This window comes from Pyxicephalus adspersus, chromosome 3, assembly GCF_032062135.1.
Source record: "Pyxicephalus adspersus chromosome 3, UCB_Pads_2.0, whole genome shotgun sequence".
NCBI lineage: Eukaryota > Metazoa > Chordata > Amphibia > Anura > Pyxicephalidae > Pyxicephalus > Pyxicephalus adspersus.
The window spans coordinates 120,225,450-120,238,740 of NC_092860.1; the positions used below are offsets into that span (position 1 = coordinate 120,225,450).

At 39.1% G+C, this 13,291-nt stretch overlaps 1 protein-coding gene across 4 annotated transcripts in view; it reads left to right on the forward strand.

The window, feature by feature from the left end:
• The window catches only part of MTUS1 (microtubule associated scaffold protein 1), a 120,123-nt gene that overhangs the window by 461 nt on the left and 106,371 nt on the right, over window positions 1–13,291 (forward strand). The window contains exon 1 of one of the 4 annotated variants that reach the window (XM_072406169.1): window positions 12,121–12,599. The exons of 1 other annotated variant lie outside the window; for it this stretch is intronic. The gene's annotated coding sequence lies outside the window, so the exon portion shown is untranslated. Of the gene's footprint in view, window positions 1–12,120; window positions 12,600–13,291 lie in introns of those variants that run through there. 2 more of the 4 variants (XM_072406167.1, XM_072406171.1) reach the window with 2 other exon arrangements.

Sequence of the window (13,291 nt, forward strand, 5' to 3'; positions counted from 1 at the left end):
TTTTTTCACATTAGATAGTGTAGTGTAGGGTGGTACAATACTTGAAAAGATCCCAGAATCCAGTTGGTGTTTCATTTCTTAATAAAATGCACCAGTGAATTTCCTTAATAAATGCAGTTTACTGTTTATTATGTGTACTAATAAACCAGACCTTTTTTTCAAAAATGAAAGTTGACTATGTATGCCTTTTAAGTCATAAACATTCCTACCTGCCTGTCAGCAGTTTTTTTTTTTCTGCCTGTACACAAAGCTGTGATAGATGTTCTGTACCATGAATCAGTAAATCAATGCACATGTGCAATGAGATGAGACATCAAAACCTGACCACCATCTAAACTTCTGCTTTAAGGCAGCCCATATGAATACGCTGCCCAATAAACCAAAATATACCAAAAATGAATGGGCTCGTTTTGTGTTTAAATGCATCACTATGTATTTTGGTGTACAATGCAGGTGCATTGATATGCCCTTAAAATTCAATGGCACCACCACCTTGCAACATGCATAACATCTTTTGTTGCAGTGAAACCGTGTAAACCCAGCCTATCTCTGACCTAGGTCCTGACTTTACTAACTTGCAATTTTGTTAAGGGTCCGTGTAATTCTTGTGCATTTTGTTGTGAAAAAAAAATAATAAAAGAAAATATATAACATAGAAAATTACAATAAGCAGAACAAGGTAAATTCTATTCTGTGATAATGTTGAAGACTTTTCTGCAACAAAAGCCTTTTTAAAAATAACCTCTGGAGACATTTCAAAATTACACTTTACTTAATATCTTGTATTCCTTGCTTTAGTCATTGCTCCCCCAGTATTGAGTTCTGCTCTTCCCTCTAGAGTATCGTGCTACTGGAATCCTTTAGCATACTAACTTAGAATGCAGGGCTGCTGGTCCTAGATTACACATCTGTGTTCTCCCCAGACCCTTTTACCTGGGCGCACGACCCTGCACTTTCAAGTAATCTCCCGGCTGTTTTTTTGTCGTTATTAAATAATTGGGTCACAATACTGGGGTTGCCCCGTGCCTACAGCTTCTTCCCACCAAAAATTCTGGGCATAATACTGTGCGTGATATAAGATTGCCTCAGCAGCCATAAGTGGCTTCTAGTTATTAGTTAAATGAATGGGAAGGCTGCAGGAGGTGCTGTAATACTTACTCATACCAGAGCCAAAAAATGTATTTTTACCCTGCTGCAAAGTAGGTTTTGGCATGTCTCTGGAACTTTAACGGGCGCTATAATATAGGCTGTGTGCTTTGTCCCTAATGTATTTTAGGGTTGTGAGGATGTCTGCAAATTTCTACGGGGTGGTATGTGTTTGGGACTTGTAAACCACAGTGAGTAGGAGAGTATTAGAGAGTTGTACTGAAATGATTAGGATTGCTAAAAAAAAAACCAATTCTCCTGCTTCTAGTTGTAGTAATAGTAGACGTGGCTAGAAAGATTCTGTACACTAAAATGTCTCTTGTAAGTGCTTTAACATATGCAATATTGGCTTTGACTCTGCTACTTTATATGAATTTGAAATTGCATGTTCTTCACTTTTCTATCACAACTTTCTTAGACAAAACCCTGTGATGGGTAAGGTTCCTGTATTTATGATATATTGTAATGCTTATAATGTATGAACCCATACATACAGTTAGGTCCATAAATATTTAGACAGACAACTTTTTTTTCTAATTTTGTTTCTGTACATTACCACAAATAATTTTAAATGAAACAACTCAGATGTAGTTGAATTGCAGACTTTCAGCTTTATTCAGTAGGTTGAACAAAATGATTGCCTCAAAGGCTATTTCATGGGCTGATGTGGGCAATTCCTTCGTTATGTCATTATCAATTAACCTCCTTAGCGGTACCCCGAGTGTGACTGGGGATAGAAAAAAGTTGCTGAAAGCGGTAGCCCCGAGTCACACTCAGGGTAGGTAAACCTATGGGAAGTAATAGTAAATACAGCCTTACCTAATCCCCTCATGTGACTCGGCCATCAGCTGCGCAGGAGGTTGGCTGTGTGTGAATGTCCCAGCCATGTGTATTCACAAGTAAACAAGCAAGTGGCTCTGTGTTATGTTACTATGTTATTCATAGTCTTTAGTTTATTTGTTGTTGCTAATTGAAATACATTATCAGCCTCTCCCCTTTACCGTTATGTGTTGTTTGTTCCAAGGATATCTATGTTCAGATTCTGACATCTGTTTGAGATTTACGTTTAACACTTTGTGTCTTGGAGTTATTAGAAGTCCTCACACAGCGATATTTGAGATGCTCCGCAAACATTATTAATGCTTATGGAGAACACTGGATTGCCAGCTCAGAAACCATGCATGGGCACAAAATGTTTGGGTTAGTATTCCCGGTGTCGCCTTTACTTTAATGGCATCAATGTATTAGGTCTAGGTTGTGGTGATCCACCAATGGCCACCCAAGCTTTGTTGGTTGGTGACCTGTCACTGAGGGTCAGCATGCAAAGAGTGATCTGCCCACCATGAAGTGTTTATTAGCTGTTTATTAGCAATCTGTTTATTAGCTGAAACCAAGAAAAAACTTCTTGGTTTCAGCTAATAAACAGATTGTAGTTCTTGTAAAAGGCACGTTCCCTTTTTGTTTGTTTTAGGAACATTCCATCATTCCAATAAAATACGGGTTCATTTTAACGGTGATAAATTTGTAGTATTCTATTTTGTGGTTGTTTACTGGTAACTGAAATCAATGCAGACATGTCTCTTGGCAGTGTTATGTTCCTTTGGCATTTGATGATTTCACCTGAAGGCTGTGTTCAGCTTTTTATATTGAAGAAATGCATTTTCAAATAATGCTTAGAATAAACCCCTCCTTTTTACTGCCTTAGGCTACTGAACTTTAATCTGTGACAAAGCCAGCACCGCACCCCTCCTTCACTTTCCTGTGCCAAGCACGCTCAGCGTCTCGTAATGATTGCAGAACCTGATTCACCGCTATTTATACAATGTTTACATGGTATAATTCGTCATTCCTATCTCTCCCCGAGATGACCTATTTACTTTTTCTTGTTTTATCTGTACTTATCTCTGACCGTAATGTTGGTTCTGGGATAATAATTATTAGGTAAATAGGATTGCATAGGTACAAGAGGATTTTTTAACCTCCTTCAGATTGCTACTCTTCCCAAATGGACAGTACTCAAGCATATCCGATTTAATACCAGAGTTAATTACCAGACATTTGGGAAAAAGTTTATTATACTACAAGCACACTCCAGTGTCATTCAGGTCAGTGTTCAATCCAGAAAAATTTTCAAGCTGGGTGGCAAGAAATTGGAGGCGGGTGGCAGCCCATGTATTGTGACCAACTCATCAGTAACCACCCAAAAACAGCCGAGTGGTTTCTGAAAAGTGCCGGGTGGTGCACCCAGCTAAAAGGGACTGGGGAGAACACAGCAGGTAGTCATATGAGACCTGGCCAGGGGCAAATAATGTTCATATATATGCAGTACACATGGTGACTATCTAGACATTGACTTCAGTTTTCTGGGACAGCTAGTAAGCACAATTGTCCACAAAGTATCTAAAATGGGAATGGTCTGTATAGCTCAAAGCACAGTAGCCTCCTGTTTTGTCTTTGCAGCTGTTTGATTTTACTAGGACTTTTCTACCATTTAAATAGTTTTCCATGTTGGTGTCCCTGTGTCTAATCTCTAATTATTATTACTAATACAAAGGAATTATTACTAATAAAAAAGGTTTTATATAGCACCATTATATTACGCAGCCCTGAACATTAAATAGGGGTAGCCAATGACAGACAGCCAGTGACACAGGAGGAGAAGAGGACCCTGCCCTGGTCCTCTTCTCCTGGAGCTTACAATCTAGGAGGTGTGGGAAGTCTCACACAATAGGAGGGGAGATATGGAGTGATGGAAAGTAGTGGGGGTTTTAGGAGACAGAAGAACATGGGTAGTCAAGTCTGAAAAAGTGTGTTTGTAAATGAACACAAGGTGTGAGCAAGCCGAATAGGATGAGGAAGACCATTCCAGAGAGTTGGGGCAGCTCTAGAAAAGTCTTGGAGCCGTGCATATGATTGAAGTTATGAGTGAGGAAGTCAGTAGTAGGTCATCAGAGGAGTGGCTGGGGGGACATTTTTCCACCAGGTCAAAAAGGTAGGTTGGACAAGAGCTGTGCAGGGGTTTTGAAGGCAAAGCACAGGAGCCTGAATTTGTTTCTCAGGTGAATTGGAAACCAATGAAAACTACAAAGCGAGGAAGAGCGGTGGGAAGGATGGATGAGTCTGGCTGCAGCATTTATAATAGATTGTAGAAGTTGAATTTGTGGAATACTGGAGGGGAGGAGGTTACAGAAGTCTAGACAAGAGACAAGAGCATGTACAAGGAGTTTGGTGGTCTCTGGGGACAAGTAGGGGCAGATTTTGGAGATGTTGCTCAGGTGAAAGTAACAGGACCTGGAAATGTTCTGAATATGGCGGGTAAGTGAGAGGGCAGAACCCAAGGTGATGCCAGGACAACGGGCCTGAGGGGAGGGACAAATAACAATGTTGTTAACAGTTAGGAATATGTCGGGGAGATTTTGAATTTGAGCGGGGGGTGGGGGGATGGCCGTGGAGATGAGTAGTTCTGTTTTATCCAAGTTGAGTTTCAGGAATCGGTCAGACATCCATGATGAGATGACAGGCAGTATGGGACCTTATCCAGTACTGAGGGAGGCAAGTCAGGGGTGGACAGATAGATTTGAGTGTCATCAGCATACAGATGGTACTGCAATCCAAAGGAGGATATGAGACTACTGAGAAAGGAGGTGTACAGAGAAAAGAGAACGGGTCCAAAGACTTACCCTTGAGGAACACCAACAGGTAGTAGAGAAGGAGAGGAGGAATTGCCATTGAAAGATACTTGAAAGGAACGGCCAGACAGGAAGTAAGTAAACCGAGAGAGCAGTGTCAATGATACCAATGGAGCACAAGATTTGGATTAGAAAAAGGTGATCATCAGTGTCAAACGCAGAGGAAAGATCAAGGAGAAGGAGCAGGGAAAAGCTGCCTTGAACTTAGCAATGAAGAGAACATTGGCCACTTTAGTAAGGGCTGTTTCGGTGGAATGGGCAGCTCAAAAGCCAGACTGGAAAGGGTCAAGGAGAGAGTTGGTTCTCAGGTAATCCATGAGTCTTTTAAAGACAAGGCGCTCATGTAGTTTGGAAACATAAGGGAGAAAGGACGGTAGCTAGAAGGGGTCCAGGGGTCTAGTGAGGGTTTTTTCAGGATAGGGAGAATAATGGCATGTTTGAAAGCAGAGGGTAGATACCAGTAGAGAAGGAAAGGTGAATAGTTGGGTTAGGGCAGGGACCAGGGTGGAGGAGTGGGCACGGAGTAGATCAGAGGGAATTGGGTCAAGTGGACAGGTAGTAGATGGAAATGGGAGAAGAGAGGAGAGCGCATCCGCAGTAACAGGGCTGAGGGAGGTCAGTGATGATTTACAGGTGGAAGGGGTGGATATGGTTGGAGTGGCCCCGTGGGCAGAGACATCATGTCTGATTTTGTAAATTTTTTCTTAAGTAGATGGCTGTTATTCTAATAACTCAAGACATCAATTTAGGTTGGGCTACTTTTATCTAGAATTGTTCCTATTATGTGCCTGCATGGCCTGAACGTTACCTTGCAGTCCTAAAGCAGGCTTAGTTCACAATCTGCTAAATACTTAGTATCTATAATGATACAGTATCTTGATCTCTTGCCCCTCCAGTCAGACCTAAGGGTCTACAATCAGCTTTCATACTCTTGTACTTCACTTTTAAACAATTTTTTTAACTTCATTTTAATGCCATGGCCAGGTGTTTGTCATAGCAGTGGCTAGCCTTTTTGCCTATGCAGTGCTAAGTCTCAGCCAGGATGTTATATGCAAGGGGATTGTATCTTCTCCCTGTGTTTGTTTGGGCTTAAAGCTGCAACAAACATTTCCTACTGCATTTATTAACAGCATTTCACACAACCTCCACTTTAAAGCACTCTAAGCAATAGTTAAGAATTGATTTAAACAAGAATTACAAAGATAGGTAAAGGATCACCACCTCCTAAAATACTTGTAGAGCTAAGCAGGTGTAACTAACCAATCTTCTATTGAAGATGTTTCTTTATTGCCCATGTTTCTATGATCAATTTTGGTTGGGTCAGCATGAAACTGCTTTTCTAGAGCAATTCTAGTTCTTGGTGGTGGTGACACTGAAAAGTATGGTAGGGTTGCTACTTCAAAAATGCCACCACTAATTCTCAATTGATCTTTGCACCCCAACAACTGATGCTAAGTAGAAAAGGTGTTTTAGTGAAATTAAACTTGTGTACAAAACACCATGGCCCTGATTTTTAAAAGTTCTCCAAGGCTGGAGAGAATACAGTTTCTTCAGTGAAGATGGGTGATCCAGCAAACCTGAAATAAATCTGGATCCAGGATTGAAAACATTTGCTAACGAATAGCTTGATTTTAGGAAATCCATTCCAGGTTTGCTTAATTACTCAGCTTCACTGATAAAAGTGTATTCTCTCCAGCCTTGGAGAACTTTAATAAATCAGGGCCCATATGTTATAGTGGGCAGAAATCAATTTAGCTCACCATTGGAAGAACACCATACCTGCAACCATGGAGTAGGTAGCATCCTGTTGTATGGTTGTTCTTGTGCAGCAGAAACTGGGGTAATTTTCAGGTTGGATGACAAAATGTTGGTATGTGTTTTAGGAAAATACTTGAAAGTTGTCAAAACTTAGATTGTAAGCTCATTGGGGCAGGGTCCTCTCCTCCTGTGTCACTGTCTGTATCCGTCTGGCACTTGAAACCCCTATGTAATTTACAGTGTATATTACATAGGCGTATTTTACAGCATATTATAATAATAAAGAAAAAGGGTTCACCTCCCAACATGACAAAGATCTGAAGGAGGAAGTAAAATTGACCACCCAATAGCTAAAGAATATAAAAGATGAATGTCCTTGCATGACCTAATCAGAGCCCAGACATACCATCAAGAAATGTGCAACTAGGCCGTGATAAAAGCAAATGGTGGTACCACAAAGTCAAAGTACTGACACTGAGAGTGTTTTCCTATATCTCCAGTTATTTTTATTTTTCTGAACAGATTCTAATAATCTTTCTTAGATGGTAAGTTGCATTAAGTACAGCTGAAAATATAAATGTGAAAGTGTGCTAGATGTAGAAATATAAACAAGCTCTCAGCTGCTGTAATTATGGGAGTTTAAAATTGTGCTGCTGTATTGCTATGATGGTGGTAAGAGGTGTAAAGCTTTAACAAACTTTCCAAAAGCTTGGTACATGCTTGCCAAGACTTGCTGTGAGAGCTGCAAAAAAAAAAAAAAGAAACTCAAGTGAACAAGACTTTGATATAAAGAGACATAGCAAGTGTTCAGGGACTGGTGTCATCTATTCTGTGTAAAAGTCTTGTGGATTTTTATATGCACTATAGTACTAATGTAATTTTCCTTGCGTTTCATGCATATTCAATGTAATGTATGAATCTAGTTTCTCTAGAGAAATTGATCAATGAAAATTTTCTGTATTGATGTCTATATAGTAAATTGTGTGTTCTAGTAAGTTACCTTCATTACATCATTGCATTATAGTGAACCTGTGGATATAAGCATTACCATCTTTACACTTTGCTAAAGCTTAGGTTTAATCTGCTAATATTTTACCTGTCTTTGTTTTTTCTGTTTCACAGTCTTCAAAATGCTAATTGATTTATTCACTAAATCATCTGTGGTCATTACAGATCTTAGATCAGGCCGTGACATTCAGCCTATTCTGCAGGCAGGACATGTCTGGTGGGAAGGAACTGGTAAGGTGATGTACATGGCAGGCTAAAAAGGGGAAGTGGTGGTAATGGCCCACATGGGAATTGAAATCTATAAATGAAAGGGATAGACCAAGGCCTGTAAGGCTGTGTGGAATTAGGCTATGAGATGCTCAGTGTCCTCTGGCTAGGAAATGAGATGGGCTTTATTGGACCTGCTGAATCTTGTAATGTGCACAGTGATAAGTTCACACTACACATATTGGAATCAGGAGATCCGTTTTTCCCTTTTAAGGAGAGAACAGATAAGTAAACTCTTATGTTTGTTGCTCAGAACTGTCTTCATTTTGGACATATATTTCATTAGGTGCTCTTAATACATTTGGATTGGGGTAAGCACTTAATTTGGTAAAGCAAAGTACCAAGATGAACAATGAAAAGCACAGCATGCATAAACAGTAGGGCTTTCAATAAAAACTATAGATTCCAACTTGGATCCATTTGATCCAATACATTTTGAAATAGATTGTAGATCTAACCAGGTTCAAAGGTTTCCTTTATTTGAATAATAATATTTAGAATGCAAGTCAATTTAACCTTTAGGAGACTACTATGACTTATGAGGAATTGAAAGCCCTTCTTGAAACATTAATTACATTTTAAATGGGCTGGAAAAGCAATTTTTGTAGCAACTGTAATAGCCCTCATCTTTACCAGTGAAGATTTGCTGACATTATTTTAGTACAATGTCTCATTTCTGAGTATTGTTAGTAGTTGCTAGGAAAGTGATGGGCTGAAAATTGGATGTACAGTTGCTGTTGGTAATTACAACATTGAGTCTTGAATGTTTTTACTATTTTTCCTATTCAGATCTTAGATACACATTGCAATGCATTGCGTGGTATGTGCACTGTTTTTTGTTTGTGTAGTAGACACTCAAATAACAAGCCACAAAAGTTTAGTGTTCTGTGATTTATATAGTGGGTACATGACTGCCAAGATCCCTGTACAGTGAAATAACACCTCTTGGATTGAGCAACCTCAGTCCAGCCTAGAACAATAAAAGTTATTGTAGTTTCAGAGCTGTCACTAGTCAGTTGGAGCCGTCTGTGTATGTTGGCCTTCAAAGCCTTTGTTATAAGGTTTTCCTCCTCAACCAGGATGAGATGCATAACTTGCCACTCAGGCAATGGAAATAAATACTCAAACACTGATCTGACAGCCACATTTTAATTAAACTGCAAGTCAACAACATGAAAGCCAACAAAGGACTGATCTGTGTCATACATGTATGAAAATGGCTATAGTGCACTTAATTCATTGTATGTAAAGTGCAGAGAAATGTTGTCTTATAAATACAAGTAGGGCAAACTGCTAAATGTATTAGAAATACATATACGGATATGGTTTTACTTGAAAAAAGCGTTTGTAATTTTATTTAGCAAACATTATGATCAGACAGTTAAGTCCTCAACCTCCCCTACAGCAAAACAGTTTGCTGATACTACAGCTAAGTAGCAGACATTACTCATTGCATTCCCTCATTCCATGACCTTTCATTTCCCATCATGAGCAGGCGAAAACAGGACTAACTAAGATATTTACCATTCTTTTCAATCAATTGGTAACTGTTTTGATGTTTTTATATCTGGCTGGTTTTCAGTTTTAGGTCTGTTTACATGCAGTGCAGATGCTGTTCTTTACATGGACTTTAGATGACTTTCTATGACACGGTATATTATAACATATCAATGTCCCAAAATGTTAAGAATTTGGGATAATCTGTGACCTACAGTATAGCTTCAATGTAAAATGTATTTATAAAATTTATAGTGCACCTTTATACTTTATTGATCAAATTTTCAAATTGCTCAGTGTTTCTGTTTATAGCAGATGTTAGCAAGTTTAATAACCGCCATTTACATTCGTGTTGAAGGACACAGATTGTGATGCCTTGCAGTTTACCTTGGGCAATGGTGTATTCGGACATTGAGAAGAGATTGTATTACTGTTGTCATTCAGTATGCTATTGATTGGTGATTCTACATGATCTACCCGGAAATGCACACTTTACATTAAATAGAGCAATCCTTCAAATCTAACACCAATAGTATTATGTGATATGTTAAAACCCATCTCAGGATTTTATTGGTTTTTGGGTCCGCTAGTAACCTCAATCCTATTTTCCTCTGTCACAGACCAGGAATTAGGAGATCTGGAGACATTTCTAGTGACTCCTTTCTATTTAGGGAATTTTTTAGTACATACTGTATATCCAGAGGTTGCTAGGGGTTCCTTGAGCATAGAGCAGTTTGTGCCTCTCTGATAATTATCTTTTTGGTTATCCGTGAGTATTATATTCTTCCCACTGGCCTGCAATGTAAGAGATATTATTCCTACTGACCACACCAATAAAATGACCTGTGGATGTAATATTCATATCAGGGGTTCCCTAAAGACTTTATGGATCCCTTGAAATAACTTTTAAGATATACTTGAAAAGTGGCTTGCACTCTGTGAATACAGTTCATTGTATCATCATACCTTAGTGGGTGAATTCTTAATGCTGCACAGAGCAGTGGTAGATGATGTAGCATTGCTTTCTTCAGAATTTTCTGTCCAGTGCAAGGGAAATGCAAGTGAGAACTCCATGCAATACTAAACCCAAATAACCAATGTTAGCTTAGAATTGGTTGGGTAATGAGGAGATACAAACCATGGTGAGTTAAATCACTTTTGTTTCCTAAATGAGGTCAAGCCACTGCTCACTAGATTTGGGTATTGATTTATTATCCAATGATAAGGCTTTAGATATAGTGATATAGGAGGTCAAAATGTTGAACCAAGAAAATGTAGTTTCTTGATCAGGAACTAGGTAGCAGCTGTCTATATTTGTGCTATGGGAATTTTTACAGGATTAGCTCCAAAATGTACACTTTTGTAACTGAAAAACATAATCCATAGAAGCAGGTTAAGACTATGAGTTTAGGCCTTGGTGTGCAAATGTAGCAAACTTGCCCCTTTACTGCACCTGCTAGGGCATATTTTATTATTATTATTATTATGGCAGAGACATCATGTCTGATTTTGTCTATTTTATCTCTAAAGTAGGTGGCAATGTCTTGGGCAGAGAAGCATGTTGTGGGGGGAGCAGGTGTGGGGTTTAGGAGGGAGTCAATTGTTGAGTAGAGGTTGCGTGGGTTGGAGGCTTGAGAGGAAATGACTGCGGAGAAATAATTTTTACAATACATAAAATAATATTTGATTGTCTTTGTGGTTTTATGTACACATGACATAAAGGGAACCTATTACAAAAAATCCTTACATACCTTAAATCCTTACAAAATACAAAACAATCCCTGTAAATTGACTGTTGCTTTATCTTGATATTTATTGAAGTAATTAAACACTATTTCTGGCTAGGATGAGCAAAGCAACCAAGCTGTCTGAGTAATGATTGTTGATCCTATTTTTGAGCTAATCTTTAAGGACCAGTCTATTGGAAATTAATATTATCTTTTTTGGTGGTGGGTTGATTGACCTGCTGGCTTCCCATGTTTCAGACTCCAGGAAATAGAATTTAGAATCACAGATCTTCTGCTGCCATTACAGAGAATCTTTTACCTTGACGGATAATTCATACGTTTAAGTAGAATGCATTAGCACCATTACCTAAGTTGTACGAGAGACACTGGGAAAGGTGGTGGGTGTGAAGATTTAAGAGTCCAACTTTTACCCAATAATGAAATAATTATTATGGCTGGTTTGGCCCCCTTCTGAAGGCAGAGCTCGACCTAGAAACCTTCACACTAACTGGACCTATAAAACCAATAAGGTACCAATAGTCATCTTAAATTTAAAGGTAGATGAATTTGACAGGTAGGAGAATCCATAAAAAAAACTCTGCACCCAGAATATTCTTTCTCTATAACAAAAGTAACAGACCAGTATCTTAGTGTCCATACTAAAAGGCGGACACATTTACATTAGGATGTTGGCATAATGGCTGTAGTCTTTGTCTGGACTTACTACTATGCTAATTGTTTTTTTTTTGTTTTTCTATAATCTGTAATCTTCATTACACTTTTGATATCTGGTACAGAATTCTGATCTACTCTTTGCCTTCCTTTTTAATATTGCAGACCTTTCTTATGGCAAGCATTAGTTGGAGTTGTGGGAGGTAAAAAATGCTTAGTCTGCATCCTCTTTACAAGACTGTACAAGGCAGATTATAATTAGACACAGCTGACTAGTAAGCAGGAGCGCTGGTGGCCTCTCTTAGAAAAAGCTGTAGGATGGCATGCCATTAAATTTCCCTAGCTTTGTAACTTTATTTCATCTTTCTTTTCACTCCATGTCTTTCATTAATGCTTTCTTTCAAAGTGATCAATGTCATTGCTAGGCGACGGGGAATGCTGATATGCCTGGCCTCCCGGCCCTCCCTCTTTGTCCGGATAGACTCAGCACTTGCCCACTTGGTCAGCTTTCTCTCTGCCATACATCGCACTGTGGACCTTGATCAGAGGATGGATAAACATCAATGTTTCCCTATGAAAGAGCAAAGCGTGTGCTTAATGATCTGGCAGAGGGCATGACTAATGCTGGCAAGCTTTCTAAAGGAAATTCTTTTACAATCTGAGAGCAAGTCAGCGGAGCTTCTCCTGCGCACACAGCTCACAAAGTGCCTTGTGCATTCCTTTCCATAAGCTGAAAATACTGCAGTTTCCTCTGCTGGAGCATCTGTGACTGCAGAAGACGGGTACTTTCTGGCACCATTTAAAGGCTTCTTTGTTTGGGCTCTGTGGATAAAAGGTGAGTGCAGTGTACCATCACTTGTATCATGCTTGCAGCTGTATTCACTGAAGGCAAAGAATCCTGCAGGGACATGAAGCATTGGCATGTATTTACTAAAATGCAAAGACACTGCAGTGGAGTGCTGTCAGCTCTGCAGCGTGGGATTGTTTACCGAGAGAGGATATGGTACAGTATACTTTGTAACATTAGGATTCATGTATAATATATTTAGTGATGGCATTGCCAAAAGCAGCAAGTTTGTAAGCAATTCCATACAGTTATATATGTTTAAGTGGTTATATCCGTACAAGTTTCTATAAATTACTGCGATTTGCACTGTTGCCTTATAAAAAGCCTTTACTGTCTTGGTTTTCTCAGCAGAGCAAAGTTAAAGTCCTGAAATGTTATAGAACACAATGTAAACACATTTAAGTCTGGTAGATCCTGTATGATCTCTGTATATAATGTACTGCAGAGTTTTTTATAGGCTTTGATGGTGGAAAGAATGCTTATAGCTATGCTTTCATAACTGCATTTTGAGAAGTGATGCATGCTGCATGTCCCATAGAGGACATCTTGGAAAACACAAGGTTAGTAAAGACAAGAAGGTGGTATGATAGGATGCAGTTAACTTGGCTAGCAGTTATTTCTGTGAGGAGATGGACGTGCTAGTGACGCTGTGTTGTCACTTCTATTATAATCCTCATCAG